The sequence below is a fragment of the Lineus longissimus genome, chromosome 6 (assembly GCF_910592395.1).
Source record: "Lineus longissimus chromosome 6, tnLinLong1.2, whole genome shotgun sequence".
Taxonomy (NCBI): domain Eukaryota; kingdom Metazoa; phylum Nemertea; class Pilidiophora; order Heteronemertea; family Lineidae; genus Lineus; species Lineus longissimus.
The window spans coordinates 9,372,883-9,386,938 of NC_088313.1; the positions used below are offsets into that span (position 1 = coordinate 9,372,883).

The 14,056-nt window shown below is 43.2% G+C and overlaps 9 non-coding genes across 9 annotated transcripts; all 9 read right to left on the bottom strand.

The window, feature by feature from the left end:
- Positions 1 to 7,144: 7,144 nt before the first annotated feature.
- On the bottom strand, positions 7,145 to 7,264 carry LOC135490518 (U5 spliceosomal RNA). Its single transcript, XR_010447710.1, has one exon. It is a non-coding gene; the product is annotated as a U5 spliceosomal RNA (small nuclear RNA).
- An 886-nt stretch (positions 7,265 to 8,150) lies between these two features.
- Positions 8,151 to 8,269, bottom strand: LOC135490435 (5S ribosomal RNA). The gene has a single exon (XR_010447637.1). It is a non-coding gene; the product is annotated as a 5S ribosomal RNA (ribosomal RNA).
- Positions 8,270 to 9,131: 862 nt separating this feature from the next.
- On the bottom strand, positions 9,132 to 9,251 carry LOC135490519 (U5 spliceosomal RNA). Its single transcript, XR_010447711.1, has one exon. It is a non-coding gene; the product is annotated as a U5 spliceosomal RNA (small nuclear RNA).
- A 425-nt stretch (positions 9,252 to 9,676) lies between these two features.
- LOC135490446 (5S ribosomal RNA) lies at positions 9,677 to 9,795 on the bottom strand. Its single transcript, XR_010447648.1, has one exon. It is a non-coding gene; the product is annotated as a 5S ribosomal RNA (ribosomal RNA).
- An 862-nt stretch (positions 9,796 to 10,657) lies between these two features.
- LOC135490478 (U5 spliceosomal RNA) lies at positions 10,658 to 10,777 on the bottom strand. The gene has a single exon (XR_010447670.1). It is a non-coding gene; the product is annotated as a U5 spliceosomal RNA (small nuclear RNA).
- A 425-nt stretch (positions 10,778 to 11,202) lies between these two features.
- Positions 11,203 to 11,321, bottom strand: LOC135490047 (5S ribosomal RNA). The gene has a single exon (XR_010447264.1). It is a non-coding gene; the product is annotated as a 5S ribosomal RNA (ribosomal RNA).
- An 862-nt stretch (positions 11,322 to 12,183) lies between these two features.
- Positions 12,184 to 12,303, bottom strand: LOC135490520 (U5 spliceosomal RNA). The gene has a single exon (XR_010447712.1). It is a non-coding gene; the product is annotated as a U5 spliceosomal RNA (small nuclear RNA).
- A 425-nt stretch (positions 12,304 to 12,728) lies between these two features.
- LOC135490458 (5S ribosomal RNA) lies at positions 12,729 to 12,847 on the bottom strand. Its single transcript, XR_010447659.1, has one exon. It is a non-coding gene; the product is annotated as a 5S ribosomal RNA (ribosomal RNA).
- An 862-nt stretch (positions 12,848 to 13,709) lies between these two features.
- Positions 13,710 to 13,829, bottom strand: LOC135490521 (U5 spliceosomal RNA). The gene has a single exon (XR_010447713.1). It is a non-coding gene; the product is annotated as a U5 spliceosomal RNA (small nuclear RNA).
- Positions 13,830 to 14,056: the final 227 nt, after the last annotated feature.

Genomic DNA, 14,056 nt, shown 5'->3' on the forward strand with positions numbered 1-14,056 from the left:
CCTAAACCGGTCCAACAGCTTAGCAATAGCTCTACTGCCGCGGAGGTAAACAAGCTTGACTTGATTTTGAAGAAAGTTACTGCTCTTGAAGGTGAGTTGGCCACTTTGAAGAAAGAGAAAGCTCGTGAGGCTGCTAAGAGAGCAGATCAAACTTCTTCTTTTGCAGATTCTACTACCACCTCTACACATTCTTCTTCAGGTGGAAAGTCCTATAATGCAGGTATTTGTAGTTACTGCAAGAAGAAGGGTCATCACATCGATGATTGTTTCAAACTACAGAATAAGAACAAGCGGTTGGGAAACGCCAACGCACCCTTGATCGGGGGCGGTCAAGGGGACAAAGAGTAAAGCCCCACCCCCACAATTCTCTGATAGGAAAGGCGTCGGAGACCACTGTTTTATTGAAGGAGACAAATGTTGATTGTCTTCTCGATACTGGTTCTGTGGTCTCCACCATTTCTACTACTTATTTTTCAGAGAATTTTCCCGATGAAGACATTCATCCTTTGGATGATTTTATAGATATACAGAGTGCGACAGGAGATAAATTACCCTATATGGGCTATGTCAAATTACCTTTGACCCTCGGTTCCTGTCGCCTCGACATTTTACTTCTAGTTGTGCCAGATACAAATTATAACCGTCTTGTTCCACTTTTACTTGGAACTAATGTGCTTGCTGAGTTGGCTCCGGAGAGATGTAACGTTGAGGATTCTGTTTGGCGTGATACTTTACGCAGTTACTGCCTGTCCGGTAGTACTGTAGGGAATGTTACAACATGTAAGTCTGTTACAATTAACAGCAACTCTCAGATTTCAATAAAGGGGATTACTCGTTGTAAATTAGGTCACTCTGCCAATGTTGTTACTGAATCTTCCAGGCCACTTCCAGGTGGACTTGTACTTGTTTCTTCTCTTCAGAAAGTGTCTTCTCGCAGTGCATCTAAGAAAGTCTCGGTTATTTTAAAGAATGTTTCGAATACACCAGTTACCATACCAAAGCGTTCCGTTCTTTGTAGTATTTCAGAAGCCAACTTAGATATTTCTCCGCCTACTATGGACATTGAAGATACTTCTTTTCCCAATGCATCTGGGATCGAGACTGCTGCAGAAGTCTCCGATACCTCTGATGAAATGCCTGATTCTGATTTTTTTCAACTTTTCAAGTTTCAGTCTAACATGGACTCAGAACATTTCTCTGAATTGAAGAATCGTTTGTTGAAATGGAAACATGTGTTTGCCAAGTCAGAGTCAGAGATGGGCAAGACAAATGTCTTGAAGCATCGTATTGATTTGTCCGATGATAAGCCATTTAAGATTTGGCATAGGAGAATTCCACCGAACATGTACGAGGATGTGAGGGTTCATTTACAGAAAATGTTAGACACGGGAGTCATCCGTGAGTCTAAGAGCCCTTACTGTTCTCCTGTTGTACTAGTACGAAAAAAAGATGGGTCTCTCAGATTCTGCATTGATCTGAGGGAACTTAATAAACGGACCATCAAGGATTCATATTCATTGCCTAGAATTGATGAGACTCTAGATTCTATTGCTGGTTCTTCCTGGTTCTCCTGTCTTGATCTGAAGGCAGGCTATTGGCAAGTGGAGTTAGAGGAAGAACATAAGGAGAGGACTGCGTTTTCTGTGGGACCGCTGGGTTTTTATGAATGTAACGTTATGCCGTTTGGGGCTACAAATGCTCCCAGTACATTCCAGCGTCTCATGGAGCTGGCTTTGCGCGATGTAAATCTTGAGATGTGTTTAGTGTATTTGGACGATGTCATCATTTTTAGTCCTACTGTAGAGCAACATTTAGACCGTCTTGAAATCATTTTTGACAAGTTACACAAAGCCGGACTCAAGTTAAAGCCTTCTAAATGCCAGTTCCTCTTAAATCGGGTCAAATATCTAGGGTATTATGTTTCCAAAAAAGGCATTGAGATGGACCCTGACAAAGTTCAGGCTGTGCGAGACTGGCCACCTCCTCAGTCGGTTGATGAACTCAGGCGTTATCTCGGTTTCACATCATACAATCGAAGGTTCATCAAGGATTATGCTAAGTTAGCTAAACCTTTGAATTGTTTACTCCAAGGTCATTCTACTCAGAAAAGGCAAAAAGACAAGCCGTCGTTTCGCTGGGGAGAGGAAGAACAAACCGCATTTCAAAATTTGAATGAATCATTGTGCTCTCCCCCAGTCCTTGGCTTTGCAGATTATTCTTTGCCATATGAGTTAGAAATAGATGCTTCGAGAGATGGCCTTGGAGCTATATTATACCAGTACCAGGATGATGTTAGAAAACCTATATATTTTGCTAGTAGAGGACTGTCCGCTTCAGAAAGGAACTACCCCACTCACAAGTTAGAGTTCTTGGGGCTGAAGTGGGCAGTGACTGACAAGTTTAAGGACTATTTATTCGGGGCAGAGTTCAGAGTCAAGACTGACAATAATCCGCTGACATATGTATTGACGAGTGCGAAGCTCGATGCCACAAGGCACCGCTGGTTAGCTGAGTTGTCAGCTTATGACTTTACCATCGAATATTTTGCTGGAAAGAGCAATGCAGCTGCAGATGCGTTGTCTCGTCTTCCAAGAGAAACTAGTCTGATCAATGAGGATGTTGTAAAAGCTATTTCACTTTCCCTCACTTGTCAAAATCTCTCTGCTGTTGAAATTCTGAATGCCAATATTGATTCTTCACATTCCCTATACCAAGTTGATTCGCTCACTACGGATTTTGTTGATATTAAGTATCATCAGGGGCAGGATAAATATATTTCAGATACCATTGCTTCTCTGGCCAGAGGTATTCGTCCTGACCCCTCTCCGGAGCTGAAACCTTGGTTACGTCATTTTAACTCTTATCGATTGAACGACAAAGGTATTTTAGTAAAACAAAGTATGTTGAATGATCAAGTTGTTGATCGTGTCGTCTTGCCATTGTCTCTTCACACATCTACTTTGAAGCAGCTGCATGATGACATGGGTCACCTTGGTAAGGATAGGGTGATTGATCTTGTAAAGTCCAGATTCTTCTGGCCGGGTTATGTCAGTGATATAGAGAATTACATTCAAACTTGTGGTCGATGTTTACGCCGAAAGACACCTACTAATGAGAAAGCTTCTCTCACCAGCATAACCACGTCGCAGCCTCTGGAGATGGTCTGTATGGACTATCTCACAGTTGAACCTTCCAGGGGTTGTGAAAATATTTTAGTAATTACAGATCATTTCACCAAGTACTCTGTAGCTATTGCAACAAGAAATCAGACAGCACATACTACTGCCAAAGCTCTTTATGAAAATTTTATAGTTCATTATGGTTTTCCTGGTCGGCTACATAGTGATCAGGGCCGTAATTTTGAATCTGCTGTTATAAAGGAATTGTGTGCTTTAGCTGGAATGACCAAGTCTCGGACAACTCCCTACCATCCAATGGGCAATGGGCTTTGCGAACGGTATAACCGCACCCTTTTGTCAATGTTGGGTACGTTGTCCGAGGACAAGAAGAGTAGTTGGTCGCTGTACCTCTCCACGTTGACGCATGCGTACAATTGTACGCGTCACGATTCTACTGGATTCAGTCCGCATTTTCTAATGTTTGGCCGTGAGCCACGTCTTCCTGTAGATATCAATTATGGTCTCGGTACTCCTGATGTTGGCCCTAGTGAATCTTATAGTTCTTACATTAAATCTTTGCAGGAGCGTCTTGATTATGCATTCTCTATGGCTATGAAAAACCAGGATACCGCTTCATGTAAGAATAAAGGGAGATATGATCTCAAAGCGAAAGCTTCTGTTCTTCAGACTGGTGATTGTATTCTTGTCCGCAATGTCCACTTACGCGGTAGACATAAATTGGCTGACAAGTGGTCGACCGATGTTTATACTGTTGTGGGTCAACCAAACCCCAATATTCCGGTATTTTCGGTTCGCTCCTCGAAAGGAGGTAATCCGCGTGTTTTACACCGTAATTTGTTGATGCCAGTTGGAGAGATTAGAGATGAGGAAGTTGTGAAGACTCCGGCCCGGTCCAGTCGTACTCGTCCTGAGAAGGAAGTTGTTGTACAGCCTGCGATGAGTGATGACGAGGATGTCGATGTGATGATTTTGCCACGTGTTGATGAAGTTCCTTCTTCTTTTGCATCCGCTTCAACCGCCGATGTTCCACATGGTGACAAACTTCCATCTTTTACATCCGTCAGATCTGATGCTGCACCTCCTTCTGATATTGTTCCGTCTACTTTGTCTACCGATTCTACCCCACCATTATCCATTACAGATGTCGTTCCGGTCCAGCCCGCTGTTGTTGAGCCTGCGTCCAAGTCTTCGGTTGATGTTAGTGCGTCCGAGCATGCTGCTGTTGAGCCTGCGTCCCAGTCTTCGGTTGATGTCAGCGCGTCCCAGCCTGCCGTAGATGCCAGTTATCCTACTACAGATGTGACCGTTCCTCCTCCACTGATAGATGTCGATACGCCGTCAGGAATTGCGCTTGACGTGACTTCGATCGATGATGGTACTGTTCCGCCTCCAGTGGAATTTGTTGATGGTGGTACTGTTCCGCCTCCAGTGGAATTTTCAACCGTTGGTCCAGTGGATGAGACAGTCCCTGTAGATGTTCCCCCTGGTGAATCCTCTGCTGAATTCCACACATCCCAGGATGACGAGGAAGAGAGTGCTCCGGAGGACAGCCCTGTTGCAGCCCCGAGGAGATCTAAGAGGGAACATAAACCGCCTAACCGTTTCAAGCCATATCAGATGTATCAGCAACAGCCGCGCGCGCCGCCTGAGCCTTGGCGATCCAAGGTTGATTATTTTATGTCGCTTGCAAGCAAGCCTGAGTTTGCGCAAAATCCCGCTATTCTTGACAAAGTTCTGTCTTTAATGAAGGATTGAATGATAGTTGGTTTTCAATTTTGCTGTAGACTCGTGATTATTTTCTGGTTTGAAATATATATAACATTTTGATTGAATGTTGGCTGGTTTTGGCAGGCCATGTCAATCAAGAGATTGTTTTCTACTTGAGTGTGTGTTTTCTTCTTTTGTTTCGATATTTCGTGGAGATTTATATCAAGTAATTCTTGGTATTGATATTTTGTACTGTATGATTAGAGTCTGTATAGATTCCATAGATAATTCATCAGTACTTATTCTGTTGCATCTCTACTCATATCAGTTATTCAAGGTTTTGTTTGACAGTTTATCAATGTAAATCCCTTTTGGACTAAGGGTTTTTGGTCAAACAGTTACTAATTAATACCTTCCAGATGTTTTGTAAGTCAATTCCCTGCAATTTTCCTTTTTTCCCAATCTTGTATCATCTTATTGATTGTTGTTTTGTGGTGTGATGGTAAGATTGAGGAGGTCATTACCCCTTCTCTTCTATTATATCTTCTTGCAATGATCTTCAGTAAATCAAACAATACTACAATAGTTCTTCACAGTACCGTATTCTGATAATGATTCTAAACTTATATATTTCAGTATCTTGTCTATTCGCCTTAATCTCGTTCTGATTCGTGCGATACAATTAATTTTCAGTGTGAACTCTAGAAGTTTACTGTTAATTTGTAAATACAATAATAATTCCATTTCTTGTAGCTCTTTACCTTATGGTGTTTTTCAGTTTTCAGGATGCTGGATTGAAATTTTCACTTTTCAGTCTTTGTCTTTAATGATTCTGAATTCTGCTCTTTGATGGTTCCATTCTTCCCTTCTTATTGTTTGAAGGTTTTGGTTTCGCATCTTTCTCAACTCGGTTTCGTTTTGAGTTTCACCTGGTATTTTGGGTTACATGTTTTGTATATATGGTGTACATTTCTTTTTATCTTTGGTAAATGTCAGGAGCCATTTTCTCTTGACAGGGGAATGTGTAACAGGTTCAATTTGAACAGTTTGAAGAGTTTATTCCCCCTTTAAGTCTGCTATGACCAATGGTTTAGCTCAGGTTATTTTGGGCCTTCACGGTCCCTGAGCCTTATGTCATTTCATTGTATGTGCTTTATCAGCTATTATTGTTTGTATAGTTTTCCTGGTCTACTGAGTTTCCCTCCAAATTCAGTTAGCCTTGGGATCCCGAACTGTGTACATGCATGTTGTAGACCTGGTCAGATGAGTTTAATATAAACATTTCTATATATTTGATTTCTTCCTTTTTCATCAACAATGTCACAAGGATTGGAACAGTGAATCTGTGGACATGAAGACTGATATAATACAGTATTACACTTAACTTCGGTGATCGGACGAGAACCGGTGTTTTCAACGTGATATGGTCGTAGACATGAGAGTCAGACTTGTTGGGCTACTTATAACAGTAGGCCAGTGAGGTAAGTATATTTTCGACAGTATACCTGTGACAGTATACTATCAAACCGTTTTAACAGTAGTGGGCCTTCTGTAGCACTGGTTACCAATTGGGAGTCTCGGAATCGTGCAGTTTTCAAGCCAACCGACATTCTGGATCATGGTCAGTAGTGACATCTGTGTATTTGCTTTGCAACTAAACATCTCGAGCTAACTGTGAACGTTTAATTTACACCGGAGTCATGGCTGAACTCGGTGAAATAAGTTTTTCGCTATATGGCCTAGAATTGTGACGATCATAGTTGACACTCGCACAACTACGCCCAATCTCGCGTGGCAGATGGAAGGTATGTTACATATTGAGGCCAAACTGGGGATTGAGACGCGCTTCACATGGCACAGATTCTAAGCTCATAAAATCGCCAAAGATCCCCCTACACATGGGAACTAAGATCAGGGCGTCAAAGTAAATAGTATTTGGAACCGGTTGGACCCATATATGAACATGGAAACGCCCTGCGTCTTAAGAACTAAATTTCTCTGGGGGGACAAAACGGACCCTGTCCCCACTGTGTAGTGCCACCTATGCGACTTGATTGTCCTTGTCAGACCTGGTGGAATTATTGTGACATTTGTTCCCCGCTCTTCCCTAGAGACTATTGTTCGAGAGACCATACACCTGAAATGCGAGGTCTGAGACAATTGTGCTTGGTGCGCGGTTGGTGCCGATCGTCTTGGTTGCTCGCGTGTGTGCGCGTGTGTCAGGGGGTGGGGGCTATTACTAGTGTATCACTTTCAAGTATGAGATTGGGTGGATCGGTCTTTCTTTGGTATTAACTACCCTGCCGTTGGCAGGGCTATAAAAAATGTCTATAGACTCATTAGAGTGTTCCTCTCCACGGAAATCTTTAGTAAAAGGCGAAAGATTTATGCGTGGGATTGAAGAGAAACCAGAGTGACGTTGTCTCGCCCGAGTTGGATAGAGTTTGCCGAGTTCTTCACCATGTGTTTGGTTTTGGATATAATTGGATGCCTAGTCGTTCTTGAGTCTGTAGACAAAACAAAGATGTTGCAAGCAGAAAACAATTAATGACCAACAATTGACACTATTGCCAAAAATGTTATGATGTTACGTCTTTAAATTTTTAATGATCTGATCAGCATATTATTCAGCTCGTTGTCAGTTATCGCCTAATGTTCGGCTCGCATCCGTGTAGGCCATGCCAATTACGGAGTCTCGAGTAAAAGTCAGACGGTGAAATATGAAAAAAAGAACACGCTAACGTTATCTTACTTTGACCTTTGACCTTTGGCCAGTTCTATAGCCGTCCCGCCGTGTAGTGATACTGGAAGAATAATGACAAAAATTAGGCGAAAAGGCGAAAGATTTATGCGTGGGATTGAAGAGAAACCAGAGTGACGTTGTCTCGCCCGAGTTGGATAGAGTTTGCCGAGTTCTTCACCATGTGTTTGGTTTTGGATATAATTGGATGCCTAGTCGTTCTTGAGTCTGTAGACAAAACAAAGATGTTGCAAGCAGAAAACAATTAATGACCAACAATTGACACTATTGCCAAAAATGTTATGATGTTACGTCTTTAAATTTTTAATGATCTGATCAGCATATTATTCAGCTCGTTGTCAGTTATCGCCTCATGTTCGGCTCGCATCCGTGTAGGCCATGCCAATTACGGAGTCTCGAGTAAAAGTCAGACGGCGAAATATGAAAAAAAGAACACGCTAACGTTATCTTTCTTTGACCTTTGACCTTTGGCCAGTTCTATAGCCGTCCCGCCGTGTAGTGATACTGGAAGAATAATGACAAAAATTACGAAAAAACCCAAAAGTCTACAACACGTGGTATTCCGAGGCGGTCACCCATCCACGTACTAACCACGCTCGACGTTGCTTAACTTCGGTGATCGGACGAGAACCGGTGTTTTCAACGTGATATGGTCGTAGACATGAGAGTCAGACTTGTTGGGCTACTTATAACAGTAGGCCAGTGAGGTAAGTATATTTTCGACAGTATACCTGTGACAGTATACTATCAAACCGTTTTAACAGTAGTGGGCCTTCTGTAGCACTGGTTACCAATTGGGAGTCTCGGAATCGTGCAGTTTTCAAGCCAACCGACATTCTGGATCATGGTCAGTAGTGACATCTGTGTATTTGCTTTGCAACTAAACATCTCGAGCTAACTGTGAACGTTTAATTTACACCGGAGTCATGGCTGAACTCGGTGAAATAAGTTTTTCGCTATATGGCCTAGAATTGTGACGATCATAGTTGACACTCGCACAACTACGCCCAATCTCGCGTGGCAGATGGAAGGTATGTTACATATTGAGGCCAAACTGGGGATTGAGACGCGCTTCACATGGCACAGATTCTAAGCTCATAAAATCGCCAAAGATCCCCCTACACATGGGAACTAAGATCAGGGCGTCAAAGTAAATAGTATTTGGAACCGGTTGGACCCATATATGAACATGGAAACGCCCTGCGTCTTAAGAACTAAATTTCTCTGGGGGGACAAAACGGACCCTGTCCCCACTGTGTAGTGCCACCTATGCGACTTGATTGTCCTTGTCAGACCTGGTGGAATTATTGTGACATTTGTTCCCCGCTCTTCCCTAGAGACTATTGTTCGAGAGACCATACACCTGAAATGCGAGGTCTGAGACAATTGTGCTTGGTGCGCGGTTGGTGCCGATCGTCTTGGTTGCTCGCGTGTGTGCGCGTGTGTCAGGGGGTGGGGGCTATTACTAGTGTATCACTTTCAAGTATGAGATTGGGTGGATCGGTCTTTCTTTGGTATTAACTACCCTGCCGTTGGCAGGGCTATAAAAAATGTCTATAGACTCATTAGAGTGTTCCTCTCCACGGAAATCTTTAGTAAAAGGCGAAAGATTTATGCGTGGGATTGAAGAGAAACCAGAGTGACGTTGTCTCGCCCGAGTTGGATAGAGTTTGCCGAGTTCTTCACCATGTGTTTGGTTTTGGATATAATTGGATGCCTAGTCGTTCTTGAGTCTGTAGACAAAACAAAGATGTTGCAAGCAGAAAACAATTAATGACCAACAATTGACACTATTGCCAAAAATGTTATGATGTTACGTCTTTAAATTTTTAATGATCTGATCAGCATATTATTCAGCTCGTTGTCAGTTATCGCCTCATGTTCGGCTCGCATCCGTGTAGGCCATGCCAATTACGGAGTCTCGAGTAAAAGTCAGACGGCAAAATATGAAAAAAAGAACACGCTAACGTTATCTTTCTTTGACCTTTGACATTTGGCCAGTTCTATAGCCGTCCCGCCGTGTAGTGATACTGGAAGAATAATGACAAAAATTACGAAAAAACCCAAAAGTCTACAACACGTGGTATTCCGAGGCGGTCACCCATCCACGTACTAACCACGCTCGACGTTGCTTAACTTCGGTGATCGGACGAGAACCGGTGTTTTCAACGTGATATGGTCGTAGACATGAGAGTCAGACTTGTTGGGCTACTTATAACAGTAGGCCAGTGAGGTAAGTATATTTTCGACAGTATACCTGTGACAGTATACTATCAAACCGTTTTAACAGTAGTGGGCCTTCTGTAGCACTGGTTACCAATTGGGTGTCTCGGAATCGTGCAGTTTTCAAGCCAACCGACATTCTGGATCATGGTCAGTAGTGACATCTGTGTATTTGCTTTGCAACTAAACATCTCGAGCTAACTGTGAACGTTTAATTTACACCGGAGTCATGGCTGAACTCGGTGAAATAAGTTTTTCGCTATATGGCCTAGAATTGTGACGATCATAGTTGACACTCGCACAACTACGCCCAATCTCGCGTGGCAGATGGAAGGTATGTTACATATTGAGGCCAAACTGGGGATTGAGACGCGCTTCACATGGCACAGATTCTAAGCTCATAAAATCGCCAAAGATCCCCCTACACATGGGAACTAAGATCAGGGCGTCAAAGTAAATAGTATTTGGAACCGGTTGGACCCATATATGAACATGGAAACGCCCTGCGTCTTAAGAACTAAATTTCTCTGGGGGGACAAAACGGACCCTGTCCCCACTGTGTAGTGCCACCTATGCGACTTGATTGTCCTTGTCAGACCTGGTGGAATTATTGTGACATTTGTTCCCCGCTCTTCCCTAGAGACTATTGTTCGAGAGACCATACACCTGAAATGCGAGGTCTGAGACAATTGTGCTTGGTGCGCGGTTGGTGCCGATCGTCTTGGTTGCTCGCGTGTGTGCGCGTGTGTCAGGGGGTGGGGGCTATTACTAGTGTATCACTTTCAAGTATGAGATTGGGTGGATCGGTCTTTCTTTGGTATTAACTACCCTGCCGTTGGCAGGGCTATAAAAAATGTCTATAGACTCATTAGAGTGTTCCTCTCCACGGAAATCTTTAGTAAAAGGCGAAAGATTTATGCGTAGGATTGAAGAGAAACCAGAGTGACGTTGTCTCGCCCGAGTTGGATAGAGTTTGCCGAGTTCTTCACCATGTGTTTGGTTTTGGATATAATTGGATGCCTAGTCGTTCTTGAGTCTGTAGACAAAACAAAGATGTTGCAAGCAGAAAACAATTAATGACCAACAATTGACACTATTGCCAAAAATGTTATGATGTTACGTCTTTAAATTTTTAATGATCTGATCAGCATATTATTCAGCTCGTTGTCAGTTATCGCCTCATGTTCGGCTCGCATCCGTGTAGGCCATGCCAATTACGGAGTCTCGAGTAAAAGTCAGACGGCAAAATATGAAAAAAAGAACACGCTAACGTTATCTTTCTTTGACCTTTGACCTTTGGCCAGTTCTATAGCCGTCCCGCCGTGTAGTGATACTGGAAGAATAATGACAAAAATTACGAAAAAACCCAAAAGTCTACAACACGTGGTATTTCGAGGCGGTCACCCATCCACGTACTAACCACGCTCGACGTTGCTTAACTTCGGTGATCGGACGAGAACCGGTGTTTTCAACGTGATATGGTCGTAGACATGAGAGTCAGACTTGTTGGGCTACTTATAACAGTAGGCCAGTGAGGTAAGTATATTTTCGACAGTATACCTGTGACAGTATACTATCAAACCGTTTTAACAGTAGTGGGCCTTCTGTAGCACTGGTTACCAATTGGGAGTCTCGGAATCGTGCAGTTTTCAAGCCAACCGACATTCTGGATCATGGTCAGTAGTGACATCTGTGTATTTGCTTTGCAACTAAACATCTCGAGCTAACTGTGAACGTTTAATTTACACCGGAGTCATGGCTGAACTCGGTGAAATAAGTTTTTCGCTATATGGCCTAGAATTGTGACGATCATAGTTGACACTCGCACAACTACGCCCAATCTCGCGTGGCAGATGGAAGGTATGTTACATATTGAGGCCAAACTGGGGATTGAGACGCGCTTCACATGGCACAGATTCTAAGCTCATAAAATCGCCAAAGATCCCCCTACACATGGGAACTAAGATCAGGGCGTCAAAGTAAATAGTATTTGGAACCGGTTGGACCCATATATGAACATGGAAACGCCCTGCGTCTTAAGAACTAAATTTCTCTGGGGGGACAAAACGGACCCTGTCCCCACTGTGTAGTGCCACCTATGCGACTTGATTGTCCTTGTCAGACCTGGTGGAATTATTGTGACATTTGTTCCCCGCTCTTCCCTAGAGACTATTGTTCGAGAGACCATACACCTGAAATGCGAGGTCTGAGACAATTGTGCTTGGTGCGCGGTTGGTGCCGATCGTCTTGGTTGCTCGCGTGTGTGCGCGTGTGTCAGGGGGTGGGGGCTATTACTAGTGTATCACTTTCAAGTATGAGATTGGGTGGAGCGGTCTTTCTTTGGTATTAACTACCCTGCCGTTGGCAGGGCTATAAAAAATGTCTATAGACTCATTAGAGTGTTCCTCTCCACGGAAATCTTTAGTAAAAGGCGAAAGATTTATGCGTGGGATTGAAGAGAAACCAGAGTGACGTTGTCTCGCCCGAGTTGGATAGAGTTTGCCGAGTTCTTCACCATGTGTTTGGTTTTGGATATAATTGGATGCCTAGTCGTTCTTGAGTCTGTAGACAAAACAAAGATGTTGCAAGCAGAAAACAATTAATGACCAACAATTGACACTATTGCCAAAAATGTTATGATGTTACGTCTTTAAATTTTTAATGATCTGATCAGCATATTATTCAGCTCGTTGTCAGTTATCGCCTCATGTTCGGCTCGCATCCGTGTAGGCCATGCCAATTACGGAGTCTCGAGTAAAAGTCAGACGGCAAAATATGAAAAAAAGAACACGCTAACGTTATCTTTCTTTGACCTTTGACATTTGGCCAGTTCTATAGCCGTCCCGCCGTGTAGTGATACTGGAAGAATAATGACAAAAATTACGAAAAAACCCAAAAGTCTACAACACGTGGTATTCCGAGGCGGTCACCCATCCACGTACTAACCACGCTCGACGTTGCTTAACTTCGGTGATCGGACGAGAACCGGTGTTTTCAACGTGATATGGTCGTAGACATGAGAGTCAGACTTGTTGGGCTACTTATAACAGTAGGCCAGTGAGGTAAGTATATTTTCGACAGTATACCTGTGACAGTATACTATCAAACCGTTTTAACAGTAGTGGGCCTTCTGTAGCACTGGTTACCAATTGGGTGTCTCGGAATCGTGCAGTTTTCAAGCCAACCGACATTCTGGATCATGGTCAGTAGTGACATCTGTGTATTTGCTTTGCAACTAAACATCTCGAGCTAACTGTGAACGTTTAATTTACACCGGAGTCATGGCTGAACTCGGTGAAATAAGTTTTTCGCTATATGGCCTAGAATTGTGACGATCATAGTTGACACTCGCACAACTACGCCCAATCTCGCGTGGCAGATGGAAGGTATGTTACATATTGAGGCCAAACTGGGGATTGAGACGCGCTTCACATGGCACAGATTCTAAGCTCATAAAATCGCCAAAGATCCCCCTACACATGGGAACTAAGATCAGGGCGTCAAAGTAAATAGTATTTGGAACCGGTTGGACCCATATATGAACATGGAAACGCCCTGCGTCTTAAGAACTAAATTTCTCTGGGGGGACAAAACGGACCCTGTCCCCACTGTGTAGTGCCACCTATGCGACTTGATTGTCCTTGTCAGACCTGGTGGAATTATTGTGACATTTGTTCCCCGCTCTTCCCTAGAGACTATTGTTCGAGAGACCATACACCTGAAATGCGAGGTCTGAGACAATTGTGCTTGGTGCGCGGTTGGTGCCGATCGTCTTGGTTGCTCGCGTGTGTGCGCGTGTGTCAGGGGGTGGGGGCTATTACTAGTGTATCACTTTCAAGTATGAGATTGGGTGGATCGGTCTTTCTTTGGTATTAACTACCCTGCCGTTGGCAGGGCTATAAAAAATGTCTATAGACTCATTAGAGTGTTCCTCTCCACGGAAATCTTTAGTAAAAGGCGAAAGATTTATGCGTGGGATTGAAGAGAAACCAGAGTGACGTTGTCTCGCCCGAGTTGGATAGAGTTTGCCGAGTTCTTCACCATGTGTTTGGTTTTGGATATAATTGGATGCCTAGTCGTTCTTGAGTCTGTAGACAAAACAAAGATGTTGCAAGCAGAAAACAATTAATGACCAACAATTGACACTATTGCCAAAAATGTTATGATGTTACGTCTTTAAATTTTTAATGATCTGATCAGCATATTATTCAGCTCGTTGTCAGTT